This window comes from Stegodyphus dumicola, chromosome 9 (genome assembly GCF_044657685.1).
Source record: "Stegodyphus dumicola isolate Sdum_Otavi_A_Nest chromosome 9, ASM4465768v1".
Taxonomy (NCBI): domain Eukaryota; kingdom Metazoa; phylum Arthropoda; class Arachnida; order Araneae; family Eresidae; genus Stegodyphus; species Stegodyphus dumicola.
In genome coordinates, this window is record NC_140776.1 from 25,656,226 (window position 1) to 25,683,558 (window position 27,333).

At 32.6% G+C, this 27,333-nt stretch overlaps 1 protein-coding gene across 6 annotated transcripts in view; it reads right to left on the reverse strand.

Moving 5' to 3' along the window:
- The window catches only part of LOC118205679 (neuroglobin-like), a 334,461-nt gene that overhangs the window by 134,236 nt on the left and 172,892 nt on the right, over positions 1–27,333 (reverse strand). Inside the window, exon 4 of one of the 6 annotated variants that reach the window (XM_085823289.1) lies at positions 815–966. The exons of the other annotated variants lie outside the window; for them this stretch is intronic. The gene's annotated coding sequence lies outside the window, so the exon portion shown is untranslated. The remainder of the gene's footprint in view (positions 1–814; positions 967–27,333) is intronic. 6 annotated transcript variants of the gene reach the window in all.

Genomic DNA, 27,333 nt, shown 5'->3' on the forward strand with positions numbered 1-27,333 from the left:
GTGTATACGAGCCAGTTTCCCTTAGAAAGTCCTCCACGAAGGCATCCCTCCCTTAAGACAGATAGCCCTCGAGCGCTTTGCTGTAATCTAATAAAACCAAACCAAACCGGGGCAGACTGCGGGACACTGTCCTTGCCCCACTAGGGCTGTTTTGGCCACTGGGTTTAGAGTTTAGAAGCTTTTAAAATATTTGAAACCAGGGGTTCTGCCAAGATTCTCATCAAGATTCCGATGGAGTTTTTTTTTTAAATTCTATCCTGACTAGGGATAAAGGAAAATATTCCTTTCAATAAGACAACAATTACTAGGCTTACTAATATGACAAAGGTTAAAAAGACAATTTTGGGATTAAATTATGCAGCTATTTAAGTTTTTCAAAATTTAAATATAAAGTATTTCTGAATTTTCATTTAGCCAAAGCTACTGTTAAAAACAAATTTTAGAGATTATATAGTTTTTTTTATTATCAATTAAATTTACCAACAGTTTTACTAATTTAAATTTTGGTCTTGCCATTCCTTCACTCATCCAATCCAAAGTTATATCTAAAAGTTAAAAAGAATTTAAGAAGATGCAAATTTATAATGCAGACTTTTATCAGTGATTCCGAAGTTTTTGTGCTCCAACCACCATTGATAGAAGACCATTTCTCCCTTTTTTCCCAAATTTGAAAAAATATAAACATGCATTTATTTAGATTATTTTTAATGTGCTTCATAAATTAAAAACAACAAAGGACAGAGAATGCTAAACAGTCTCAAAACTTGAATTAAAGTATTTTTTTTTTTTATATTCATAAACTGAAACTAAGTACTTGAAAGCGAAATGAAATGCTGACTGCATTCGACCACTGGAACTATGAAATTCTTCCCTAGAAGGAATTCACTCCTGGTTGCAAATCCCTGCATTACGTTATATGAAAAAATCATAAAATGTAACGAACCTTTCTGTCGCTGGGAAAAGAAGCTGTTCAGTAAAAAAAAAGAAGAAATAAGTTTGCATATTTTCTATAGCAGTAAACAAAACAAAATAAACAGTTAATTCAAAGATTTAAAACAAAAATGATGTGTCATCAAATTTTTATGACTGATAATATTAGAAATATATATTCTGATAAGATGAAATTTATGATAAATTTATGATAAATTTTGTCTGACAGAAAACAAAAAATGACTTCTGAAATTAAAATCTAAATGAAGAACGAAACAAAATGAAATTATTAATTAAACACGTTTAAAAGGTTTTTAACATAACAGATCCGAATTGAAAAAACAAAAACTGAAATTTCCATTTTGTACTAGTAAGACCCAATCTAATCTCTTTTATTAAAAATTGGTCTTAATTTTTCTATTGACTTATTAACAGTTATTTTGCTTAATATGCGTATATATGTGAGCATGTTTTACATTTCAAAAATGTTGTTCATCATGCATACAATTATTTTACAATTTTGTTTTGATTTAGAATGCTTTTATATACATTTTTGAAAATGCTCGCTTACAATACATAAAGTTTTAAAATCATGCAAAATTCAATTTAAAATAAAGGAGAGGAAAAAATCAGATCGTTCTAGTTAGATAATTCTTTGGAAATACATACAGTATTTTTCTAAATAAAATACTCAAGACTTGAGTTTTTTTGTTTTAAAATTATAATGTCTGTGTTCATAAAATTCTAACATGTATGCTCTAACTCAGATGGAATAAAAAATAAAATTTAAAAGGCATAGTCATTTAATTTATTCGAAGCGGAAAAATTTACAATAAAAGGCACTACACATTTTTTCATACAGTTCAAATTATTATCTTCAGCAGTCGGTTTTATATAATTCCTTTTTACGTTAAATAAGAGACGAAGCAATTAAATGTAACATTCTTAGAAAATTAAACTTAAAAGTGAAAAGAAAAAAAAAAAAAAAAAAAGAATTCGCCATTAAAGTTAATTCGAAAACTTCAAGTGAAATCAAATAAAGTAAATGTTGAAATAAAACTAACATATTACCTCGTGAATCGGAAGAAAGTAATTTATAATTTGAAATATTTCGTCGTTAATGGAAAAATAGTTATGAAAATTGTGTACTGTAAAAAGAAGTTTTATTCTGCAATATCGAACAGAAAATTATTATCGAGAAGATAAAACAAATAAATGCCGTTATATTCGTCTTAAAAGGATGGCCTTGGCGGATTGGAATTTTACAATATTTCCAATGTGTAGTACAAATACAGAGAGATGAAATTGTAAAGGACCGCAAAATATTTGAGGAGGGGGGCAACACAGTTAACAGCTTAATGTTATTTAGATCGTATTTTGATTTGATTATATTTTCTAAGAATTTCAAGAATTTTCAAAATTAAATATAAGAGTATTTTTAAATTTTTTAAAACATATGTGAATAGCAATATCATTGCTCTATTTTCCACTTAAAAACCTTAATTTTACTTATACATATTAATTTAATATTTGCTTGTGGTAATCAAAATTCATATGAAAGAAAATGAATGAAAGTCATGTTGAGAAATTTTGAAAATTAAAATAATAATAATAATAATAAATAAATCTGAAAGATTTCAGCTTTTATATTGTAGGCAAAGGGACGTTTTCGCATTTACACACATAAGCGTTTCGAAAGCATTTGCGCTAAAAATACACTGTAGTGACAAAAGTAATGGGATAGCAATATGCAAATATACAGATAGCAATAGTATCGCGTAGAAAATGTATAAATGCGAAGTGCTTTGGCAAGGCTTTCATTTGTGTTCAAGTTACTCATGTGAAGAGGATTTGACGTGATTCAAGTGAAGAAGCTTTGACGTGATTCATGTGAAGAGGCTTTGACGTGATTATGGACGCACGACGAGAATTAACAGACTTTGAACGCGGAATGGTAGTTCGAGCTAGACGCATGGGTCATTCCATTTCGGCTATCGTTAGGGAATTCAACATTCCGAGATCCACAGTGTCAAGAGTGTGCCGAGAGTATCTAATTTCAGGCATAACATCCCACCATGGACAGCGCAGTGGCCGACCACCTGCACTTAACGACCGAGACCAGCGACGTCTGCGTAGAGTTGTCAATGTTCACAGACAAGCAACACTGCGTCAAATAACCGCATAAATCAATGTGGGACGTACGAGGGACGTGTCCGATAGGACAGTGCGGCGAAATTTGTCTTCCTTGGGCTATGCCAGCAGAAGACCGACTCGAATGCCTTTACTAACAGCACGACATCGCCTGCAGCGACTCTCGTGGGCTCGTGAGCATATCGATTGGTCCCTAAACGAATGGAAAACCGTGGCTTGGTCAGAGGAGTCACGATTTCAGTTGGTAAGAGCTGATGGTAGGGTTCGAGTGTGGCGCAGACCCCACGAAGCCATGGACCCAAGTTGTCAACAAGGCACTGTTCAAGCTGGTGGTGGTTCCATAATGGTCTGGGCTGTTTTCACATGGCATGGACTCGGTCTTCTGGTGCAACGGAACCGATCATTGACTGAAAATGGATACCTTCATCTACTTGGAGATCACATACAGCCATTCATAGACTTCACGTACTCAAACAACGATGGGAGTTTTATGGATGACAATGCGCCTTGTCACCGGGCACAATTGTTCGCGATTGGTTAGAAAAACATTCTGGACAATTCCAGCGAATGATCTGGCCACCTAGATCGTCCGACATGAAGCCCATCGAACATTTATGGGACATCATCGAGAGGTCAGTTCGTGCCCAAAACCCTGCACCGTCAACACTTTCACAACTATGGACGTCTATAGAGGCAGCATGGCTCAATATTCCTGCAGGGGACTTCCAACGACTTGTTGAGTCCATGCCACGTCGAGTTGCTGCACTTCGCCAGGCAAAAGGAGGACACAAAATATTAGGAGGTATCCCATGATCCCATGACTTTTGTCACTTCAGTGTATATAAAAACAGCATATCTCTAGAATTTCTGATAGACAGTCTCGCGCGCTGGAGGTAATTTCTTTTCCGTACAGTGCTGCCATTGCTCGCTTTGAAATCGTTGAGTTCGTTAATAAAAATTTCGTTGTGATTTAAAAAATTATGAAATAGACAATGAAACAAATTCCAAATTTGGGATTCTAGGGGCTCGTATTTGGGGGATGGACTGCGTTGTTAAAAATCTGATGGCTCTACTGTTAGTTTTTCACAAAGCGAGAAACATACATACATTCAAGAATCTTCTTCATTATTTAATTTCTTTAAATATGATATAGGCGATTTGGTTGCAACGATTTAAAAAGTGGTACAACGCTTTAGTTATAAGCCGTTGTCAATAATCCTCCTGATATAACCTACATCTAGATCTAATATACGATTTTTATTGTAGACAAGAAACAAGTATTTCACCTGTCGTTGCCAATGCCTTGGGTGCCTTATAGGTGGCAGAGTAAGTTTGTGCATTTTTCTTCTAATCAGGGCGAAAGTTTCTTACCTCTTCCATCAACTTTGAGAAGGCATTACTTCTTGAGAGAAAGTTAGGCTTTACATTCCTACTACAAAAGCACTATATACATTACAAACATCACGTGGTCTTCGGAATTCCAGTTTATGGTAAAGGCTACGACAACCGGTTTCTTTGTCACCATGTCAACAAGGTGGCGCTAATTGCAAGCCAAAATAGTTAGTTGTAAGTGCCAGTTGTAAATAACAACGACTAGCAATAACCGATAGTTTTAAGTACCAATGTAGTACTAAGTAATTCAGTTAACTCTTCAACGTGAAGCTAGGGGAGAAAAACGAAATATTAAAAGATTATTCCAATACTTCTTCCAAAATCTTAATATGGGTGCGATTCAGAAGCCTATATTAACCTTAATACAGGCCACGGCAGCCGGTTTCTTTTTTATCAAGTCAATAAGGTGGAGCTACTTGTAAGTCAAAATAGTTAGTTGTAAGTGAAAGTTGTAAATAGCAACCACCACCATTAACCGCTAGTTTTAAGTCCCAGTATTATAGTTAGGTTAACACTTTAACATGAAACTTGGAAGAAAATGGAGTATTAAAAACTCACTCAAATATTTCTTCAAAAGCGTTAATGTAGGTTACGATTAAGAAGAGCACTGCTTCAAAAGAAACTGTGTGTGTCACTTGAAACACGCATTTAAGCCAACAAAACATAATTCACGCAAATTATTTATAAAAAATATTCTCCAGGGGCCTTAACAATAAATATGTTTTCGAATTTTCTAAATTTTAGCCGTAGTTAAAAGTATTCTACATTTGATAAGCGGATGCGACATGCGACGGAGGACGTGAGCACCACCCCTTTACCATATGGTTAATTGGTGTAGTGCCACGTCCACCAGTATCTATAGTCGAATTTGAGGGCCCCACAAGGGTCTTGCACAGAGCGTCGAAACCCAGCGCCCGATGTATCCCGAGGACGGACCCATTCACCAAAAGCGGCCTCCGGGGATACTCTCCCATCCGCTTGTCCGAGCCTCTGTATTTTTTGTTGAATATATAGAAAATTACATGTCCTAACTAGGGTCATCACTACATTTGCAAGCTGGGAAAGTCTAAGGCAGTATTGATAATGGCATTATTACATATTGTTGACAAACTATTGCTGCGTACCAAAGGCATATGTTATACATTTTACGTACATTGTACATACATTATATATACATTACACATACATTAATCATCATTACATTATATAGTATTACATTCATTTGTATCCTTATTGGGACCCAAATTACTTAATTTGAATTAATTAGAGAGTATTCAGGTGCATTATTGCATATCGTTCTTACACTGCATGTAAATATTTGCGTTACTCACATTTGAGCCCACTACAGTCTTAAGTTGGGTCTTAATTCAGTAACATAAATATCAAGGACTCGGACGCTAGGTGCATTAGATTTCACTTATTGCGCCTCACTGGCATATGATAAAATATTCTATGGTACAAGGTTATATACATACAGGGGTAGGATATGAAAACAGTAAGATGATAATGCATAAAACAATTATATGTGGAGACATGCTGAAATATAACATACCAGCACAGATATCATAGATACATTACATGAAAATCAATAACTAACATACTACTATACTTGCAATAATCAAACATTACCTAAATATCAAGGACTGAGGCACTAGTTGCATTAAAATTTCACTAACTTCTCCACACAGGGGCGCGTTAAAATATTCTATGGTACATAGTTATTTACATGCAGGGGAAAACATGGAAAAGGTTACTTAACAATTATTAACACAATATCATAAATACATTAAACTTTTGTTACTTAAACATTAGTGAGTGGATACTATGCTTACATTGGACAGACATTACATAGATATCACAGACTCAGACGTTGTGCATTAAGCTTCACTTATTGCGCTACACATGCACATATTAAAGTATTCTATGGTACAAGGTTATATACGTGCAGGGGTAAGTAAGGCATAGGAAACAGTTATAATGCATAAGACAATCATATGTGGAGACATGCTGAATTATAAGATACAAACACAGATGTCATAGATACATTACACATACGTTACAGGAAAACATCTTAGATACATTACACATACGTCACAGGAAAATTAATGTCTAAAATACTATACCTACATTAAACATGCGTAGCCTAAATATCAAAAACTGAAGGCACTGGTTGCATTACATCTTCACTTACTGCACCACACAGGGGAGCGTTAAAATAATCTATGTACTACATAGTTATTTACATGCAGGGGGGGGGACTTGTAGAGAGTTACATAACGATTATGGACACAACATTATATATACATTAAACATATGTTACATAAAAATTAGTGACTGAGATACTATGCTTACATTAAACATACATATATCAAAGACTCAGATGCTGGGTGCATTGACTTCACTTATTGCTTCTACTCAGGCGCATGTTAAAATATTCCATGGTACATCGCCATATACATGCAGGGGTAAAACATGGAAAACAGTTACAAATTAATGCATAATACAGTCATATGTAGTTGATAAGCGAATGCAGATACCAGGCAGAAACGCTGGAACCTTTCAAATAAAAGATCACATAGTGCTAGGGTGTATATGATAACAATATTCATCATCGCGCATCATGTAAAATAAGATGTGAAGAAGCTAAACTTGAACTTTATCTTTGATGAATCCAAGAGACTATACCTGAACGTGTCCAAGTCCTTTCGTTAACGACCTTTTCGTTAACGACGTAAAAATAGGAGAATATATAACAATTTCTTCTAGTATACTGTACTCTCTTTCCGAACTTGCTTTACTTACAATAAGATAGCCAGCGTAAGAAAAGAAGAGGAGAAAATTTCCAATAAAGTCGTTAACAAACATGATAAAATTCTCAGAAATTATTCATTTTATTAAGTTATTATTAGCCCGAAGAGACGTGAGGGCAGAAGGGCTTCTAGTCTCGACACGGCATTTTGCGTTGAATCACTTCGATACGATGTATCACTTTTCAAACTGCTGCCATCAGATATTATCGCTGTGTATTGTATTTAAATGAATTAAATAATAAAAAATCTGCATGAATGTATGTATGTTTCCACCCTGTGAAAAAACAACGGGGCCTAGGATCATCAAATTTTCTATAACGTAGTTCTCCGCCAGAGCATTGGCAGCTGGAAGCCCGAATTTGAAATTTGTTTTATTGTTTATTTCATATATAGTGTAAAACTTAATTTGAATTAACGAAATTTTTATTAAAAAATCAACAAAATTTAACTCAACAAACTTAACGAAAATTAAACGAATTTTTGATTAAAAAACTCAACAATTTCAAAGCGAGCCGTGGCAACATTGTAGGGAATAAGATGTTTTTATACCCGGCTCGCGAGATTGTCTATCGGAAATTCTAAAGATATGTTGGTTTTAAGTATTTTTATGCCAAAGTGGCGTTAGTCTAAATGCTTTCGAAACACGTATGTGTCTGTAAATGAAAAAAAAAAAAAAAAAAAAAAAAAAAAAAAAAAAAAAGGGCGTTTATTTTATTTTTATCATTTTAATAAATGCCTTTTATGGATTTTAGTTAAAATTTGTACATTTCTTTAGCTCAACTAAATATTTACGCTTAATAAACAGACACGAATTTTAAGTTGTATGAAAGCTGATTGAGATAAGTAAATCTTATTCTAAGATAGGCAAAGAAGTGAAAGAGCGAGCAAGAGATTTGTCGTAGCTACCGGTTATTTTAACACGCTTCATGGCGTATCCAAGCAAATCCAGCTGCGTTTGATCTAATGTTCTGAATAATGAAGAGTCTTGGAGCTCCCTGAATCGATGAGTACAAGATGTTAGACTACATAAATGATTAAAATGAGAGATGGTTCTTAATACGTTTTCCCGTCTATTCACTTCATTTTTGTATTTCGTTATACTTCGTTGAAAGCAAATAATATTTTGTATTTAATGTACAGTTAATTTAATGTACAGTAAGATTATATTAAAAAACAGCCAAATAAAATCTTGCTTTATAACGAATATTTAAATTCTCTCCGATTAGGAGTAATCAATTAACATTATGTGTTTGAAGCCACAATTTTATGGTGAACAATTTTGCTTAAGTTGCTAAACCCCGGTTGGGCGGCATTTTTGGATATTATACATTCATATTAAGATTATACATTATTCATTGTTCATAAGACTAATATTTACATTAGAACAAAACTGCTCATTATTTATGAAACGTAAGCAAGGAACTTAGATGTTTCAATATCAAAGTTTTAAATTGAAAACATAAATGATTGTATGAAAAACATAGAATAAATTCTGGCTTGATAAAGTTACTTAGTTATTATAAAGAAAGGGATTGTGGGATTATTCAATTATGGCAAAGCACACGAGGGCTATCTCGCCTAAAGGAAGGGATGCCTTCGTGGAGAAGATTCTAAGGAAAACTGACTCGTATACACGTTACACATGGGAAAACTACGAAAACGCCCATGCAGCCAGCCCGTTCGCGGAATTCGAACCTCGGACTGAACTACCAGTGTTCAGCGTCTTTACTGCTCGGCCGCTGTTGGGCTCTTATAAAGCAACGAATTGTTAGTTTAGTGACGGAGGACGTGGGCACCACCCCTTTACCATTATGGAATTGCTTGTTTTGGAAGAAAATACATAAGGTAAATTAAAAAATATAACTAAATGCAAATGATCATTATACGTCAGTTGCATTTTACTTTATGATTCGCGCATCATTTCTTTGCGCGTAATAAGAAATGTTTCTTTAGTTACACATAACGTAGTGAAGTACATAAAAAAGACACAATTAGACACAAGAAATAACAATGCAATTTTTTTATCACGAATGATTTAAATTCTCTTAACTATATCTGATTTAAACATACCATGAAAGACCTAAAATGCTAATTTCTCTTTTGAGAATGAGCTCATTTAAATACATTTTCAGCAACGTGTAGTTTTAAGTCAAAATTTTAATATTTTAATAATATTTTTCCCAAACCGAGAAACGTTTGAGAAAAATACTCACAGCAAAAAATAAGAATAAGAAGGTTTTAATATAAAACAACAATAAGTTGAAAGAAGTTTTTAACACTCAACTGAACATACTTTATTATTAAGAGCTATTAATATTTATCACTAGCGGAACCTTCAAAAAACTTTTGTTATTTTGAATTGCATAGAAAAATTCACTGCAGTTTAGTTCATTGTTAATTTTACGGCCTAGTAAATCTTTTACGTTTGATTCAGCCATTCTGCTTCTCTATTCACACCAGTGGTGTATGCATATAAAATGGCTCCTGTAGCAAGACTCTAAATTAAGCCCCCTTTAATATTTAAAATTATGTTTGTCTTTTTTTATTTGTTTTCAGGGATATGAGTATGCCAAATGGCGATAGTGGCACATGTCCTATCTGCCATGCTCTAGATACGCCAGTGTTCAGACCACATGATATTCATTATTCCGAATACTCATAAATAGTGCTAATGTTTCTGGCATGTTGGAAATGTATGCTACAATTTGAACTAATTTGGTACAGAAATGTTTTTTTTTAATTCTTTAAAAAAGTAATACCCATTTTCCTTCAGATCTTCTATCTTTTGAAATTCCGTAGTTAGTTGGCCAAAAAAGGCTTTGCAATCTTTGCTTTATTAAGAAGCTGATCCTTGTTTATTTTACTTATTATTTGCAGCAATTTTCACCTGAAACATCTAGACAACAATAAAAATACATATATCGCGATACAAAATATTTCGATTGACAATAGTGAAAGTAATGGAGGGGATATTTTAGATGCCAAATTGTAAGTTTACTCGACACTGCATTATGTTTACTTTTTAAATGTTGGCCACTTCAAAAACTTTTCTAAATAACCGAGAAAAAAGGATAAACTGACCGAGACGCAGAGACTACACCATCAAACCGGAACAGTTCGATTTAAAGCGGAGACCTCTATTAAACTTCTCTCTCTGGATACATATATATATATATATATATATATATAGGTATTTAAGATAAAATATATGTAAGTATAAATTATACTTTAAATTATCAATTGCTCCTAAATTCCTCTTTTGAATTTGGATACTTTCATTTTCTACTCCAAAAAACGTAATAACCTTTTGCGAAATGTAATCATGCCAGTAATGTGATGAAATTTCAGCCAATTAGGATAAAGAAATTTTGATTACGAATACTACTGCGACTAACTGAGCATTACTTTTATCTCGCTCTGCTTGAGGCTAGCAAATGTGCTCCGCACATCTTCGCTTTGCTCATTGTTAAGATGTATATTGCTATATATAAAAATTGTGCAGTGCACAGCGCACACATAATGATGACATGCAATGCAAAAGAATATTTGTAGTAAAAATTAAGCTATCAAACAATAAAATTATGTTTTCGAATAATAGATACGTCTGTTTTTAGGTGTCGCCCTTTTAATTATGCAGCAGGCCTCTCCAAGTTAATGCAACACAAAGAACCATCGCTAATCCACTGCAGCTATTTCCCAATCAGTCTGTCACATATATTCGATGATTCTACAAAATACACAATTTTCTATGTTGTTTTAGGAACGTTTGAATTTACTAAAAATAAAAAAAAAAAAAATAAAAAAACGAGGGCAGAAATATAAGCAACCTCTAGCAATCTGGTTTAAAATTGGTTTGCAATATGGTTTAAAATTTTGAAATCTGGTTTGAATTTAAAAATTAACATATTAAAAAGTTAATGCCATATTAAGTCTTTGGATTTTATTTAAAATATTAATTATGCACTTCTGAGATTATATGACTGAGGAAACAACAAACATATTGATTCTTTATTTCTTACTAACATAAGCTTAACATGTCAAATGAAAGATGTATATTATCTAAATCAGCTTCACTGTTGACAACCAGACAATACGTCTAGATTTGCGGCTATAGAGAACTGTATTATGAGTAAAAGAGAACTATTGTTTACATAGACAATAAACTGAGAAAGGCATGGACATTTTCATGAGATTCTCATAGGTCCGCGTTTCTCAAATTATAGTTCGTGGACTACAAGTGATCCTCGAAACCAGCCGTTGTGTCCGTTGTGGGTCCTCCTGGATTTTTCAAAAAAGACTAAAAATTCAAAATTAAAAAAATTAAAAAAAATTTAAAAAATTCAAATAAATTGCGTGCTGTGTACTGTGTTCAACAAACTGTAGCTGAAACCAGAAAATTTGGAAATTACACATAAGCAATTGCCTATTACTGTTTCGCCCAGGACTGGTATTTTATCAAATATATAACCAAGTTTACTCCAGCTGCAGCCTTCAAAATCTAGTTTCGGCTACAAAACAGGGATTCAAAGCAGTATAAGTATGGTATTTTGTACCAGCATAGATACAAGCATAGAGCATCTGGATAGGTTTCCGAAGTTTTTGCGCTGGGTCTTTGATTCGGAGTTTTGATTTTGATCGGATCGGGTCTTTTAGACCCAGAGCGCCTATTTATATTGCTATTACATAGTTGATTTGTGATAGTATAGAAAGAGGCAAACATGTCGCATAATTTATTTTACAAAGAAAAAATGTTGCAAAAGTTATTAGGAGCGTGATCTGGCGAAGAATATATTAAAGAAATTGAGGATGGAAGTGATCATGAATTTTTAGTTCACATAATATTGATTTTCAGAAACTGATATAGATTCCGAAAACGAGAGTGAGAATGACCTAAATTACTTTATTGGAAAAAAAAATTATCGGAGGTGATAAAAAAAATTCAGTGCTTTTCCAGAGAAAAAGAAAATTAAAACGAAAACGCGTTGCGACGAACGTGAAAATTATTTTTATTTGGAGCACATGACAACCCTTTGCTGAATGTGCTTGTCATTTGTTGTTGCATTTTTCTCTCTGTGTCTATAGTGCTAATGAAGAAAATAAAGAATCGATACAGAAAAGATACACTTTTTTCTCCTGTCCTAATATATAATACGATACATGTAGCAGAGCTGCAGTCTACAAAAGTTTGTGTTGTAGTAGTTTTATCAGACTGAGTTAACAGAAAAGTGGAGTTACAGATGTCAAATTGTTATAAGTCAGAATATTCAGAATACAGAAATATTCAACGTGACTAAGATTTCGCTCTAAATATGCCTAATTTTTACTTATATTTCTATGAAATATTTGATTAAATTCTCCTTAAGTTAAGGTACTAACAACTGAAATATCCGGTTGAAAGAGGGTTTTATGGTTTTCCCGTCATATGTAACGTAAACATCAGCATGTTGTCTTTAGAAATTTCAAAACAAGGCAAATCTTCCGTTAGACAGGTAGCTAAAGAGTGCTTCATCTCTTCAAGTTATCAATACACCATCTAATAATCTTATTTCTGTGACTATTAGAAAATATTTTATACCTGAAGTATTTGTCATCCAAATTTCAGCTCACGAATGTGAAAATTATTTTTATTTGGAGCCCTTGACAACACTTTGTTCAATGTGCTTGTCATTTGTTGTTGCATTTTTCTCTCTGTGTCTATAGTGCTCATGAAGAAAACAAAGAATCGACACAAAAAAGGTACACTATTTTTTCCCTATGCTAATGTATAATACGATTTTCAATTCCTTTAAGAAATTTTATTTTATAAAAGCATTCGGTGAAACTAAAAAAATTAATGTGTATATTTCTTAAGTTTAATCATAAAATTTATTATTGTCATAGATGTACAACGTTTTCTAAAGATTTACAATTTTTCCTTCAAAAAACACCAGTCGAATCTTTTGGATCCAGTGCGCGCGCTCGTGTAACTCATACGAGCGCGCGTGCTCCCGGGATACTGTGACATTATTTTTACTGTGACTATTTTTATATTCAGACTTATCTCACAAAACTCACACAGCAGTTTATATACATTTTCCGCGTCAAATGAAACACGTAATGTAATTTTTTTAAATAAAATCGTTTATGAACTTCAAATGTTGCACGCAGAGTAAAAATGTAATCGTCCTTTACGCAGTACGCGCAGTAAATCGTTGGATATAATCCCTAGCTTGGCATTTTACCGACCTTGGCGTTTTTATTTATTTTTAAATTGGAAACATGAAAGTCAAGTGCCGTTGAAACGTTTTATATATAGGGAGTCATAAATCAAGGACTATTTTCGTCACGCTTAGTTACATTTAATATCCTTTTTTTTAAAGCAAACTTCAGGTAGGAACTCGCAGAGGATTTAAAGAAATAGATGCTTAAGTATGCATGACGGTATAAACTATTAATGTAACAAATATCATGACAAATATTAATTTAAATGGTTTGATTAAAAAAAAATCCATCGTGCGTCGAAAATCATTTGTAAGTGAGTTATTTACATAATTGTTGCATTAAAAGATTGCAAAGGCCATATTATTAATGCTTTTGAGATAGAATCAGAAGAAATGTTCCAGCAAATGCGAGGGGATTTGATGACTTTATTCTTTTAACTAAAGAAACGGTGTAGATAAAAATTTAAACAAAATATTTTCTTTTATTACAACTTTTACTTCTCAAATCTGTGTCAGTAAATTTTAAAAAATAATGTATTCTGAAATTCGATTGTTGTTATTGTCTTGTCCATGTATTTCATGGAAGAATGGTTGCCAGAGCTTCATGGAAGTTAGACCTCTAATTACAACCCAATTTTGAGGAAGAGTACGGCGAGGGTGGTCTGAAGGTCTCCCACCCTTCTCCCCTACCACCAAACCACAAGAGAGGATTTTCTGCTTGTTATATATTTAGAGTGCCTCCATGCCACAAAGACTAGAATTTACAAACACTTTTATATACACTAGACTTTACAAACATCCACAAGTTTTTCGGGATTCGAACCCGGACCTTTCAGTATCGCAGTAGGTTCCCCTAACCACTATACCGCCTGGGCGGCTGAAATTCGATTAATTATTTTAAATAATACCGTATAATGTTAACATAAAATAAGGCCTTCCATTGGCCATAAGACCAGTATGAAATATATATGCCATTTATTATATTTTTCGGCATACATTTGCGTGTTAAAATTCATGGTATTTCATGTTGTTGATTTCTAATGTATATTTGCATATTAATGATTTCATACTGATGAATAAAAGTTTAACTGTATCATGTTGATGATTTTCCAGTTTAAAATAGCCAAATAAAAGGAAAACATTTGTAAAGGAAAGACTAATAATTTTGAATTGGGATATTATAACCATTATTCTATCATGGAGTTTTTTATGTTAATTTTATTATTCTTAAATGTTTTGTCAATGAACTTCGATTGACATAGCGCATACACTTTATAGCAAAGAATTTAGAGCGAGAAATGTACATTCTCTTCATTTTTAGTGGTTTAATTCGTCATTAATCCTATAAAATATTACATTATTTTGAGTCCCTTCTCTTCCATTTGATTCCGCAAATGAATTACTGTTTAAGAGAAATACACCGGTACACAATTACGCAATTTTACGCAAAAAGAGAAGCTTCATATGCTTTTTAAACTAAGTTTGAATTCTAAATGCGATAAAACGTTTGGAATATTTTAATGTACAGTGCATTATTTTAATGTACTTGTTAGTCAAAGTTTCTAACCCAGTTTCGTAATACATACACACGTTCTGGAATCGGTAAATAGAATTTATGTTGAAAACTAAACCTACAAAGTTTACTTTTAATCCTGTCCAACTATACTTTAGAAAGTATTTAATAAAGTAAATCAATTTTACCACAGCGGAAAGAAAATTCATTTTTAGATGCAGGCTTAAAACTTGCTACGTGTTCGGAAGACCAAAAACTCTAGATAAATGTAATAAGAAATTTATGGCTAAAATAATTTAAGAACACGGGAATTTAATTGCATAGTTAAATTTATGGGTTTATGGAAGTAAAAATATTGAAATAATAATAAAATTAAACTGCAAAATTTAATTTATGGAAAAAGTTATTGAGGAAGATATTCTCAATTGTTTATTCTCTATATTGTTTCAAACTACTGGAAAAGGTTATTTTTTCTAACAGTTATGTAACGTTTTTTGCATATTAAATTAGTTCTATTTAAAAAATCTTGTAATTTTGCGTTAGCCTTTCAAGTACTGGGACTTCAGTTTTGAGCTCATCTTAAAACGGGGAGATTAAATAATCATCTATTTGATGATTCAGAATGCAAAAATATCTAATATATATTACACAGGGATGTTCTATAGACGCTTTACAGTCATCGAGAAACTCTGGCAAACACGATAAAACAATCAGCAATGCATCCTTCAGGAATTCAGGCTATAACGGTGAAGACAGCTTCACGGCAAAGCAGTAAAGTACATCTCTCGACTCGGTCGGTCGCTCTAAAGTTAATCTCTGAATTCAAAGCACTACAACTAAACTCTACATACTACATAATACTGCATTCTTTATATGCTGTCCTACTTCGCATACAGGCAGGGTGAATATAGCTTTTGAACCGCCTTCGAGAACTTTCTCAGGAAAACCGGTAAGAATTCGCTCTAGAATGTTCTTGCTATGGCATGGCGATTTCGCGCCAAATCTGGGAACTCTGCTTTTTCGTGCCACCTTCTGGCAATCCTAACCCTGTTTTGCGGGAAAGCTATCCTACCGCAGCTGGACATTTCGCAACAATATTGTTACGGATTTGGTATTTAAATAGCTAATGTTAGTAGAATTATAAATTAAATTACCCTCCTTGCAGTGCAGCGCGTGATGAATATTAAGAGAAAGCTAAGCATTTCAAGCCTCTATTGTTACCTGAAAATTTACTATTGTTACTAAGTTTTGTACACACTTCCTAATGTTACTCGTTAGTGTTGCTTTTATCTTTACTATTAATGTGAAAATTCACTATTGTAACTGATTTTGTGCACCCTTCCTAATGTTACTAGATAGTACTGTTTTTATCTGTACTATTAAAGTGAAAAGTCACTATTGTTACTGATTTTTGTGCACCCTTTCTAATGTTACTGCTTCTATTTTTACTATTAATGTGAAATTTTACTATTGCTACTAATTTTTGTGCACAGTTTTTAATGTTACTAGTTAGTGTTGTTTCATCTTTACTATTAATATGAAAATTCATTATTGTCACTGATTTTTGTGCAGCCTTTCTAGTGTTGTTATATTTTCCCAGTGATTTCGATTGCCAGTTCGATTAAAAGAGAAGTCGGTTAACCTATCTTAGCAGACGTTATATTGTATAATTAAAATCAATTAAAAAGTCTATGATAATATTTTGCGACTTGCTTAAATATTTCCGCAAGCAGAAGACATTACGCAAAATAAACCTTTCAGTATTCAGAAAATATTTTAAAACTTTTTAAGATACTCAAATACATGTATAACATCTGGTTCATTTTTATTCCGAACAAATTCATCTAGTCCTCTCGTGATGTGATTTCATTTAAGACGCAGTATCTGAAACTAAACATGTGATTAACATAATGTGTTTCAAAAACGAAATTTGCATGAGAAGACAGCAAAGCTTCTAACTTAAATATAAAATATTTTAGTTTATAAAAAGGACACAAAATGTATTAAAGAAATGACTAAGAATTCTTCAGAAAAAAAAAACATTTTTATTGCTATAGACACAAAAAAATTATTGAAATGGCTCTAAATTTCCGTTTAATGAGTCTTTCGGAACTCAAAAGATGTATTTTCTTTCTTCCTATACATGCTGATTTATTTTTTTCTTCTTTTAGTTTTCTTTTTAAATTCCCTCGTTAAAAATAATTCCACCAGATCGATGTTTCTGTATACCTTTACTCCAGTGAAAGAAAATTGGAGCGCTCGTTAAAAAGAAGCAAAGCAGAAATCATTGTTCGAAGACAGGAGAATGATTTAAATGGAAGCCTGATAATGCATTAAATACAATTACAAGAACATTACTTTTCGATCACTGTTTTCTCTTCTTAGAAATCATTGTTCGAGAAACGAATATCATATCTTTTGTGTATTATATAAAGTTATATGAACTTTTATTTTATAGGTTTGACACTCATCTACAATGGTTTATAATTTAGATTTTTTTAATACATTAATTTAATGCAAATTTTCCGAGAATAGTTAATTTGTTTTAACCTTTAACTTCTGTGACTTAAATTGTCGCATAACTACTGTGAGCGGTCTCTCAGACCGCTTCTGCTAAAAAGAAGATAAGATATTATTTTACTTTTCTTATTTGAATAAATATTATTTAATTTCTTATATTTAACTTTTTCATGAAGATATAAAGCAATTTTTATACTTAAATCAGTCCATTAGAATAAAATATATACTATGATAATAATTCCTTCGCTTACGTATCTGGATGGAAGAAGTAAATTTTAAAATTAACTTTTTTATTTTACATTAAAATTTGCGATAAGAATGCTTTAATAAAAATGTAGAGAATTAATTTTTATTTTAAAAATTATAATTCGAGCTGCATTTTATACATACTTTTCTACTACATTGTAGACACACTGGTTTTTTGCATTCTTTATGCATTTGTAAGCTGTTCCCCCCCTTTTTTTTTTTGCTCGATGGACAAATATAGCACTTTCTTTTTTTATCTAATTTATCGTTTTCGATCGCTTCATCATCATTTATATCGAAAACTCTTCTTATTGTAAGTTTGAGTTCTTCAGGTAAAAATGATGAAGTTATCCTCCGTTTTACATGAGACTGCACTGACTGAATTGCTAATGAAATCTTTTCGATTCATTTTCGAAGCCAATGGGATAAGACTGAAATAATACGAATGCATTTATTGCACATATATCCAAGTTTCTGAAGAATATTGCCATAGGCCAATGTCGGGTTCTACGAGCAGTTGTATAGATTGAACGAAGAATAATATTGTGACTACGAGTTCGAACACCCTTGTTGGGCACTTGAATAGACTATTTGAATTAATTTTTTCCAATAAAAAAATCTCTTGCAGAAGGAGAACATTGATTTTCATTTTCATCGGCAGATATTTCTGAATTTGTGTCGTGGTCGCTCTCTATAATTTCATCATGAGAACTTTCATCAGAGAACTCTAAATTAGACCAATTTCGAACTATTTATTAAAATTGTTCTTGGGTAAGATATATAGAACGTTTCCTACACGCATTTGAAGCAATTTCAAGAATATTTATAAAAAAGCGAAATATGTAACAACAACGAAAAGTGAACTTTATCGGCCGAAATTTGAATCGTATCTGCTGTGATCGGTGCCACAGACCGCTGAAGGGGGGGGGGAATTTAAAAAAAAGTAAAAGAATAAATAGAGCTACTCAAACGCAATTTGGTATGTGACCTTGGACAGCTGTTTTAGGAAGGTACTAAGAATGACAATACCCATTAATTATTCTAAGAGGTGGAAGCATTTAATGGAAAATGTCGCGCGGTCTGATAGACCGCTCACAGCAGTTAAAGGTTAAATTATGGACTGGAAAATGTTCTATTTGGTAATAAAATACCGACCGACTGTTATGCGACTAATATTGTAGAGACTTTAGGTATTTTTGGGAAGCAGGCAAGATGAAAAATTACCGGTGCCTTTGGCGGGAGTCGAACCACGGACCTCTGGAATACCAGCCCAGCGTGCAGACCACCACACCACAAAGGCACGCTAAGAAGGCGGGAGAAATACCTTATATACTGCCCCTTTTAAAGGGCGACTTAAGTTTTTTAAGGACCAAATCACCAAATTCTGGGTGGGGAGAATCATCATCCACCATCCTTTTAGTTCGGGCGCCCCTGTAGAAACATTAGGTATTTTTGGGAAGCAGGCAAGATGAAAAATTAGCAACGCCTTCGCCGGGAATCAAACCAAGGACCTCTGGAATACCGGCCCAGCGTGCAGACCACCACACCACGAAAGCACGCTAAGAAGGCGGGAGTTATAATATGCTCTACAGAATGTGCTTGCGCAAAGCAAAGGTGGAATAAGAATTTATCGGTTTGCTTCAGTTTTAAAATAAAGATAAAAATTATGTTATTCTGATATAATATCATCATTACCAAAATAAAAAATATATTCTTTGAATTTTTTAAAACTGTATTATTCACACCATTCAACAAACGCAGAATTCATTAATGTCCAACATTCATTGTAAATAACAAACGATAGACGTCATAAAGATGAGACCACATATGAAATGGGGGAAAATTCTTGAGTAAAATTTAATAATTGTGAGCAATTTTAATTAAAGTGTAATATACGAGATTGAGCTAAAAATCTTTTAATAAAATACGCCTAGTAGCCCTCTACATGTATGACTAGTTTGTTATTGGCGGAAAGTATTATGAATTATCTAAAAGTATATACTACGACAAGGTGGCTGTGAATTCCATCTTTTCTTAGATGGTTCATCCTGATAAATAAAGTAATGCAAAGCAATCATTTCTTGTGGAATGAAGAAGCTGATGTAAATTACTTTCTAGAAATATTTACGATTCAAGCTCAACCATTCAGTCTTTTTGAAACAAAGTAATAAATTTAGTAAACTATTTCTGTTTTAGCATAAATGGGAAGTTTGAAAAAGTGCTAGTTCATGAGTAATACATGAAGTGAATTTTTATCTTCGAAGAACTGTTATAAAATTTATTAGCTCTATACAAACGTAAACGAATGAAAAATGTAGCAGTACTATAAAAATATAAATTACATTCTTTGTTTGCCGAACTCATAGATTTTACAATTGTTTTATTCATTTGTCTTTCAGTGTCATAAACATCTGCTAAGTAAAACATAGACACAATAATCATATTTCAACAAAGAATTTGCTCTCTATATCATAAAAAGTGTCATGTTTCTTTCTACGTATATCTTATTTTACAGACTTTAAGCCTTTGTGCTTTACACAACCGCCAAACAACGCCACAAAATATTGTTTTTAAAAAAGTGGAATCATCGCAGCTTCTAATAAAAATGAAAAATATAATCCTTTTATGTAGTGGATTGCTTTTTGATTGACATTTATACTTCCTTGTGAGGTAAAGAAAATATTTCAATCGCGAAAAATTACGGATTTTAAATTTCAATGGAAATATCTTTTTCCCCTTTCCAAATCCATCTTGAGTATTTTTCGCATGAGTCTACACCTAACGAACAGAATAAAAGATTCTATATTCTATAAAGGGATTGTAAAATGGATTCAAAATTTCAAAATGAATTCTTACGTGACGTCTGTACGTACGTAAGTATGTACCTCGCATCACTCAATTAGTCGCAGAGCACTAAAACATTGTATATGAGACTGCTAAAACTTCTAGTTTCCTACCTCTCATTTTTATTGAAATCAGCAGTACCAAAATTATGCACATACGTACATACATACATACACACACACATATATATATATATATACACACACACATACTTCCCTTACCTATCTTAAAAGTGCTTAGCCGACCTTTATTTTCGGAAATGAACGAATTTCCTAAACTTTTGGCAATTCCAAATTTAAAATATTTAATTTTGGACAAATAACGAAATCGAACTTTTAATGAAGTCTCCCATTACCAATACTTATATTTGGGAAAGTTTTATATTTGTTATGTAGAAACAAAAATACAAAATGTCTGATTCTTGCAAAATAAAAACTGACCGGGATATTTGATTTCAAAATTTGCAATTTTTGATGTCATTTACAGCTTGTCTTGAGAGATCATTTAATTAAGTTAGGATAATTCGAAACAAAACATTTAAGTGCAGAAAAAAATGTATAATAATGGGAAATACTGCAGAAAAATATATAAATCGGCGCACAAGAAAGTCATGCGGTTCTGAGTTTCCGATTCAAAATTTTTTTTTAAAAATTTTGTAGGCATGTGAAACAAGCGTATAGCTTTCGAACATCTAGTAAAAATAAGGTATACTATAAAATGAATGACAATATACCTTTAAATATACAAATATTTTAAAAAGACTTCGCCAAAGAGCGGATTATATGAGCTTTAATATGGAAACTTTATATAATATCAAAAGAGCGGATTATATGGGCTATCGTTATAAATAAATAAGGTCTAGAGTCCTCATGTTGGATTGTAGGAAAGTGAAAAGCGCATACGTTCATAACACAATGTTAAGCCTAGAACCTAGAGAGATGATAAAATTAATTAAATTTCTACTAAATTTTATTCTCAATATAATTAAATTTTACACATTTCAGAAATTAAGTGTAGAGAACGTAATCTAAGAAAATTTGAAAGACTCAGAACTTACACCGATGGTGATACGTATGCTGGATACATAAACCTCTTGTGCTAATGCAAACAATGGCACGACTAGAAAACGAGAGGAGAGACTTGAAAAGAGGTTTACTTATGTATGACTTCTTTAGAAAGCGGATTTAACACTTTTCAATGTCAAAATAAAACGTTTTTTAAGAGACAGTTTTAGTTTTCAGAAGAATAGCAATATTCCTTTTCGCATCGTAATGTGGATTCGCACAGTAAAAAAGCCATAAAGGCATTGGAATGATACCTACAGCTTTCGAAACACCAATGCAAGGGCACTGTCAAAGAAGAGACGCTAAAGAAAGGAAGAAATGCGACTGCAACCAGTTCGCAATTTGCATCAGCCATTGAGAATGAACACACTGTGAAAAAAATCATCAATACTGATCATGCAACCAAAGTGTGTACCACCGATCGTTACAATCATCTTAATGTCATTTAGATGTGATGTAGATGTATCACAAAAAATATAACTATTTGGATAGCTAATTAATATCTATGCATTTCTGCATTGTACGTGCAGTCTCATCCCATTTGCTAATGTGTCCAATGTGGCCATCATTTGTCACTCTGTGGTTTTTGACATGTATCAATACAATGTCATTTATGAGTTTTAACTGTGCCGATCATATTATGATGCGAAAAAGTGGGTGTTATTATTATAGATTTTTAAAATTAATTCTCTGTAACTGAGACTGTGAGAGTTCTATCTTTGTTACATTATTCTCGAGCGTATACCTCGCAAACATTATGTGAGTTTCATTTCCATTCAATGAATCGCGTATTATCGCTGATAGAAAGTCCACATGTACAGGTAAAAGTTAGGCCAGTACCTCAGTAGTACCACAGGTAATTAAAGTATTGTTGAACCTAGCTAACTCTTAAGCTTCCGTCCCAGTTTTGAGGAAGAACACCAGGAAGAACACTACCAAAATAACAATCGAAACTAGGACTTAACAAGTCTCTCAATGTAATTATCATGCTGGCAGATGCCATGTAATACTTGTTATCCGTGGTTACAGCTAGCAGGCAGAATGGCATTTTTAACAGTTCTCCAAAAAATTACTGTGCCGTATATACAGTTCTAGATAAACATTTTTACATCTACTATACATTTTCGATGCTAAGATGTTAAATACAGATATTTGTTGTGACTTACTTAGCTTAGTAGTTACATTTCCTTTTTGTTAGATATTACTAAAGATTGATTTTACTAAACAGTTTTAAGAGGTTAGTTTGCAAAAAGGTTAACAGTCACATTACTAATTAAATACAAAATTTACAATTGCACAAGGTTAATAGATCCCATTATGAATTAAATACAAAATTCACACTTTTATATAAACAAATAGTTACAATATTTGTTCATATAAAAGTCAGTAGACTCAAATGACCAAAGTAAATGCATTTATTATAAAACCATAGCAACATACATAAGAAGTTACATAATTGTTGAATTTAAGTTACTTAATTGTTAAGAGAATTAAAAATTTGCCTATAAAATATAGGTGAAAAATATTGCAATATTTTTCTTATAATACAAAAAATATACTGCTGATTACATGGACACGAAAATGCACAGGAAGCCATGAACCCAATAATTAAATATAGTACAGAAAGAACATTCCGGAGGGGTGCGGTTCGAGGGTTTCCCACTCCTCTTCCCCTATCACTAACCTCACGAGAGGACCTTCGGCTCGCCGTGTGTTTTGAGTGCCCCTATGCCGCAGGGACACTATACGCATACAGATATCCACGCCTTCTCCGGTATTTGAACTCGGGCTCATCGGTAGAGCAGTTGGTGTCATTAACTCCTATATGGGCAGTGTGGCGTAGAGCAAAGCATAACATTTCGGCATACAATACAGGGAAGAGATTATTCATGAAATATTAGGCAATTGAGGCATCCAAAAGTCAAAATGTTCGTTCAAATGTTCGTTTTGTCAAAATGTTCATTCTAAGACCGAAGGTAAATAGTTCTTAGACGTTACGCTCATCAACATTGCATTGTGGAGTTTATGATTTACCGGAAATTGGACCCAATTGCACTTTCGAAAGAACTGAATTTGTATATAGTACATTAAATTAAAACAATATACTTTGGCAGTGAAATTAAGTCATATTAGTAAAGTTCTAGGGATGCAGTTAGGCTTGACAGATATGCAGTCCGAGTTTCTGGATATGTAGAAAAATGTCTCTAATCTTGGACCTACTTTATAACGTCTGTACTTTATAACGTCTATACTTTATAACGGTCTGTACTTTATAACTTTGTACTTTATAACGTCTATACTTTATAACGGTCTGTACTTTATAACGTATTTTCTAAAAGGAATTAGAATATCTTGAGGCCCTATCAGATGCATTCCCTCTGTCTGATCACCGTCAAATACAGAAAAAGTTATTATACGGTTCTTTGAAAAAACAATACAGCATTCGAATTTGCTTAATTCACAGCCTTAAAATTCGTTTGCTCGGTCAGGAGATAAAAGAACTTTTGAAAGGCAGTGCACCTTTCAAATATAAAATTTACAGGAATATTTTTTAAATAACAGTATAATTATTTAAATGGCGCCTTGTGTACTACTTTTGAAGTATTTGGATTACCATACTTTTATTCTTAGCAGTCTGATTATTTAATTCAAATAACAATCTGCTTATTTAATTGCCGCCTCATGTATTCCTAACGTAGTATTTAATTTACCGTAACAGACATCAGAATGTTTATTCAGAAAAGGTTTACAGTTAAAATCCGGTTAATATTGTCAGTAAGAGAGAGATTCTCAGTAACCTTTCGCTGTTATGGAAAGTTCTCTATTACAGAAAATGTAATGACTTGGCATATCTAGCATTTTATGCTGCGGCACCTTATTCATAATTTCATTAACGCATGATTGTACTATTCCGGAGACGATTCTCATCTCATGGATACTACTGTTAGGAATCCAGCTAATTACTCTCGTTGGATGACGCTGATGGTTTCCGGAATGAGAAGACTTCCAAAATTTTTTTGTTGGCACGCTTGCCTAGATTTTTGTTTTTAATTTTTTCCCTCTGTGATACAAGCTATGTAGGAAATATCAGTTTAAGCAGTTTGGCCCCTTTTTCTATTTTTACAGCCATTAGAAAATAAAACTTAATATATAGTGTGTGATGTAGAGTTCAGGAACAGGAGCTAAATATATTTTTTCATTCAATGTGTTTATGTGATGTGCACATCGTGTTGAAAATGTGGCAGAACAATAAAAGTATATGACATTTAACAAATGAAAATTTTTCTTTACTGCTCAGATACCACAACTTTGAGGTATTTTTCCATGGCCTTCAACAACAAAGAGATAAAAAAAATTGTTTTATTTTTAAGTATAAATTATAATTATCACCGAACAAATGAAACAAATAGACAAGACAAAAAAACAAACAAAAAAAAAAATCTGAAAGCTTTCCGATTTTACATTTTGCGATTTTGCGCAAAGGGGCGTTTTTTTAACGTTTTGTGTGCCGCCTTCTTCGTTCTCTTCTTTGTGTGTAAATATCATCTTCTTCGCACTTAAACCAAAAAAATTCAATTCAACAGCAGTATCGTAAAACAATTTTTAAATGAGCATATCTTTAGAATTTCCGATACACAGTCTCATGCACTGGAGATCGAAATATTTTTCCGTAGAGTGTTGCCATTACTCGCTTTGAAATCGTCGAGTTTCTAAATCAAAAACTCATAAATGCTTTACAAAACATGAAATAGGCAATAAAACAGATTTCAAACTCCAGATATGGGCTTCGAGGTGCCCATATTCAGTGGAAGATTACGTTATTCAAAATCTGATGGCTCAAGGTACCGTTGTTTTATCTCAATGCGAGAAACATATATACATTTATGCAGATTCTTCATTAATTAATTTCTTTAAATATAATACAGTTTTCTAATATTTGGTGGCATCAATTTGAAAAGTGAACCGACATTTATAGCGAACCAGCGCAAAATGCCAAAACGAAATTAATATCCCTTCTGGGCTAACAGAAAATTACTACTGTACAGTTTTACTTTCTTGTGAAGCATAAAATGTAGGCCCTAATGAAGGCGAAGTAGCGAATAGATGAAATAGCGAATTTTTCATGATATAGCGAATTATATCATGAAAAAAAGATGACTGTTGACGAAGGTTATAATAATCTTTTTATCTTAACTAAACAGAATATGCACTCACTCGGTGCCCACAATTTAACGCCACTTGCGGCTATGTAACTTAAACAAAACTGTATGTAAGAACAGATGAATTAACGTTTAACTGTACCTATTTAGGCTCCTATTTAAATCTAAATCAGCTTCATCTGCCCACACAGTAAAACACAGTCTAAATTATCAATATAATTTAAAGTAAGTGACTAGCACAAATATTCAGATACAGAGCTACTTACAAACACGCATTATAACTCGAAACTAACTCTTCTACTTAGTGAACTCTTAAATTATGCTACATAAATACTATTTGCGAACTCACTGAGATTTGCATATACGTCATTTAAATTTGCATTCTGACAGGAAATTGAAATCAGAAGGGAAAAGAAAGTTTCTTAAGATAAAAAATAATTGATTAGTACAAAATCAGGTGTACAATACAGTACTATTTCATTTAGCAGAATGCTTCTGTATTTTTAATTATAAGTTTGAAAAAATAATCTTTAAATTCGTTAAACTCATTTAAAATTATAGCTTGGAATTTACTTTTTGTTTCAAAATTTAGTAGAGAAGTTTGCAACATAAATATGTTATTATTGTTGGAACGCTTGTATTCATATCAATACATGTTAAGAGTTTTACTGGAAAAAAACCCATTATAGTGATTATTACATCTGATTGAATACAATTTTCAATAAGAATGGAGAAGATCATGGATTATCTAATTGCTCTTTAAAGCTTTTATTCGATTTTTTCTACTGTTTAATAATAAATCACGCGGTTTAGCTATTTTGCTTAATTAGTCTCGTTTGCCAGGGATTGATTTTATGGCAGTTTTCCGCGGAAACATTATTGATCGTCGCCGTGAATGACCGCCATCACTATGCAACGACTAATTATCTGTAATTGATGCTAGATGACAGAAGCATGAAATTAAATAAATTACATCATTAAATTTATGTCAATCTAAGAACTGTTCCCTTATAGAAAAAATGAAGTTCAGAACATCTAAAAATAAGTCTCCTTTTCTTTTATATTTCAGTAGGCACATCTCTCCTGAATTTCTTGAAACTAGATTTGTCCATTACGTCTTGAACCATTTAGTTTTATCGTATTCAGCACATTGTAGACGGTTACTTGCTGACGTCATTAAGATTTGTCATGATGTCGACATCTACAGAATGGTAGAGGAAACAGAGAAAAACCAATTTGAGTAGAAAGAGCAATTGAAAACATCATCTGCGGAATGCCCACTATGCAGATAAAAAAAGAATATATTGATTCTGAGAATAGAATTCTTAATGTCTATAGCTTCAGAAGCAATTGAGCAGACATACATTTCCTAAGAGGACTAGCTCACAATATCTAATTTTAGTTTTATTTAACTTTAAAGAATTTACTTTCAATGAATGTTTCCAATAATGCAGTTGCTTTTATTTAATCTTACTGGCTATACGACTCCTCCTAAGTAAGTAT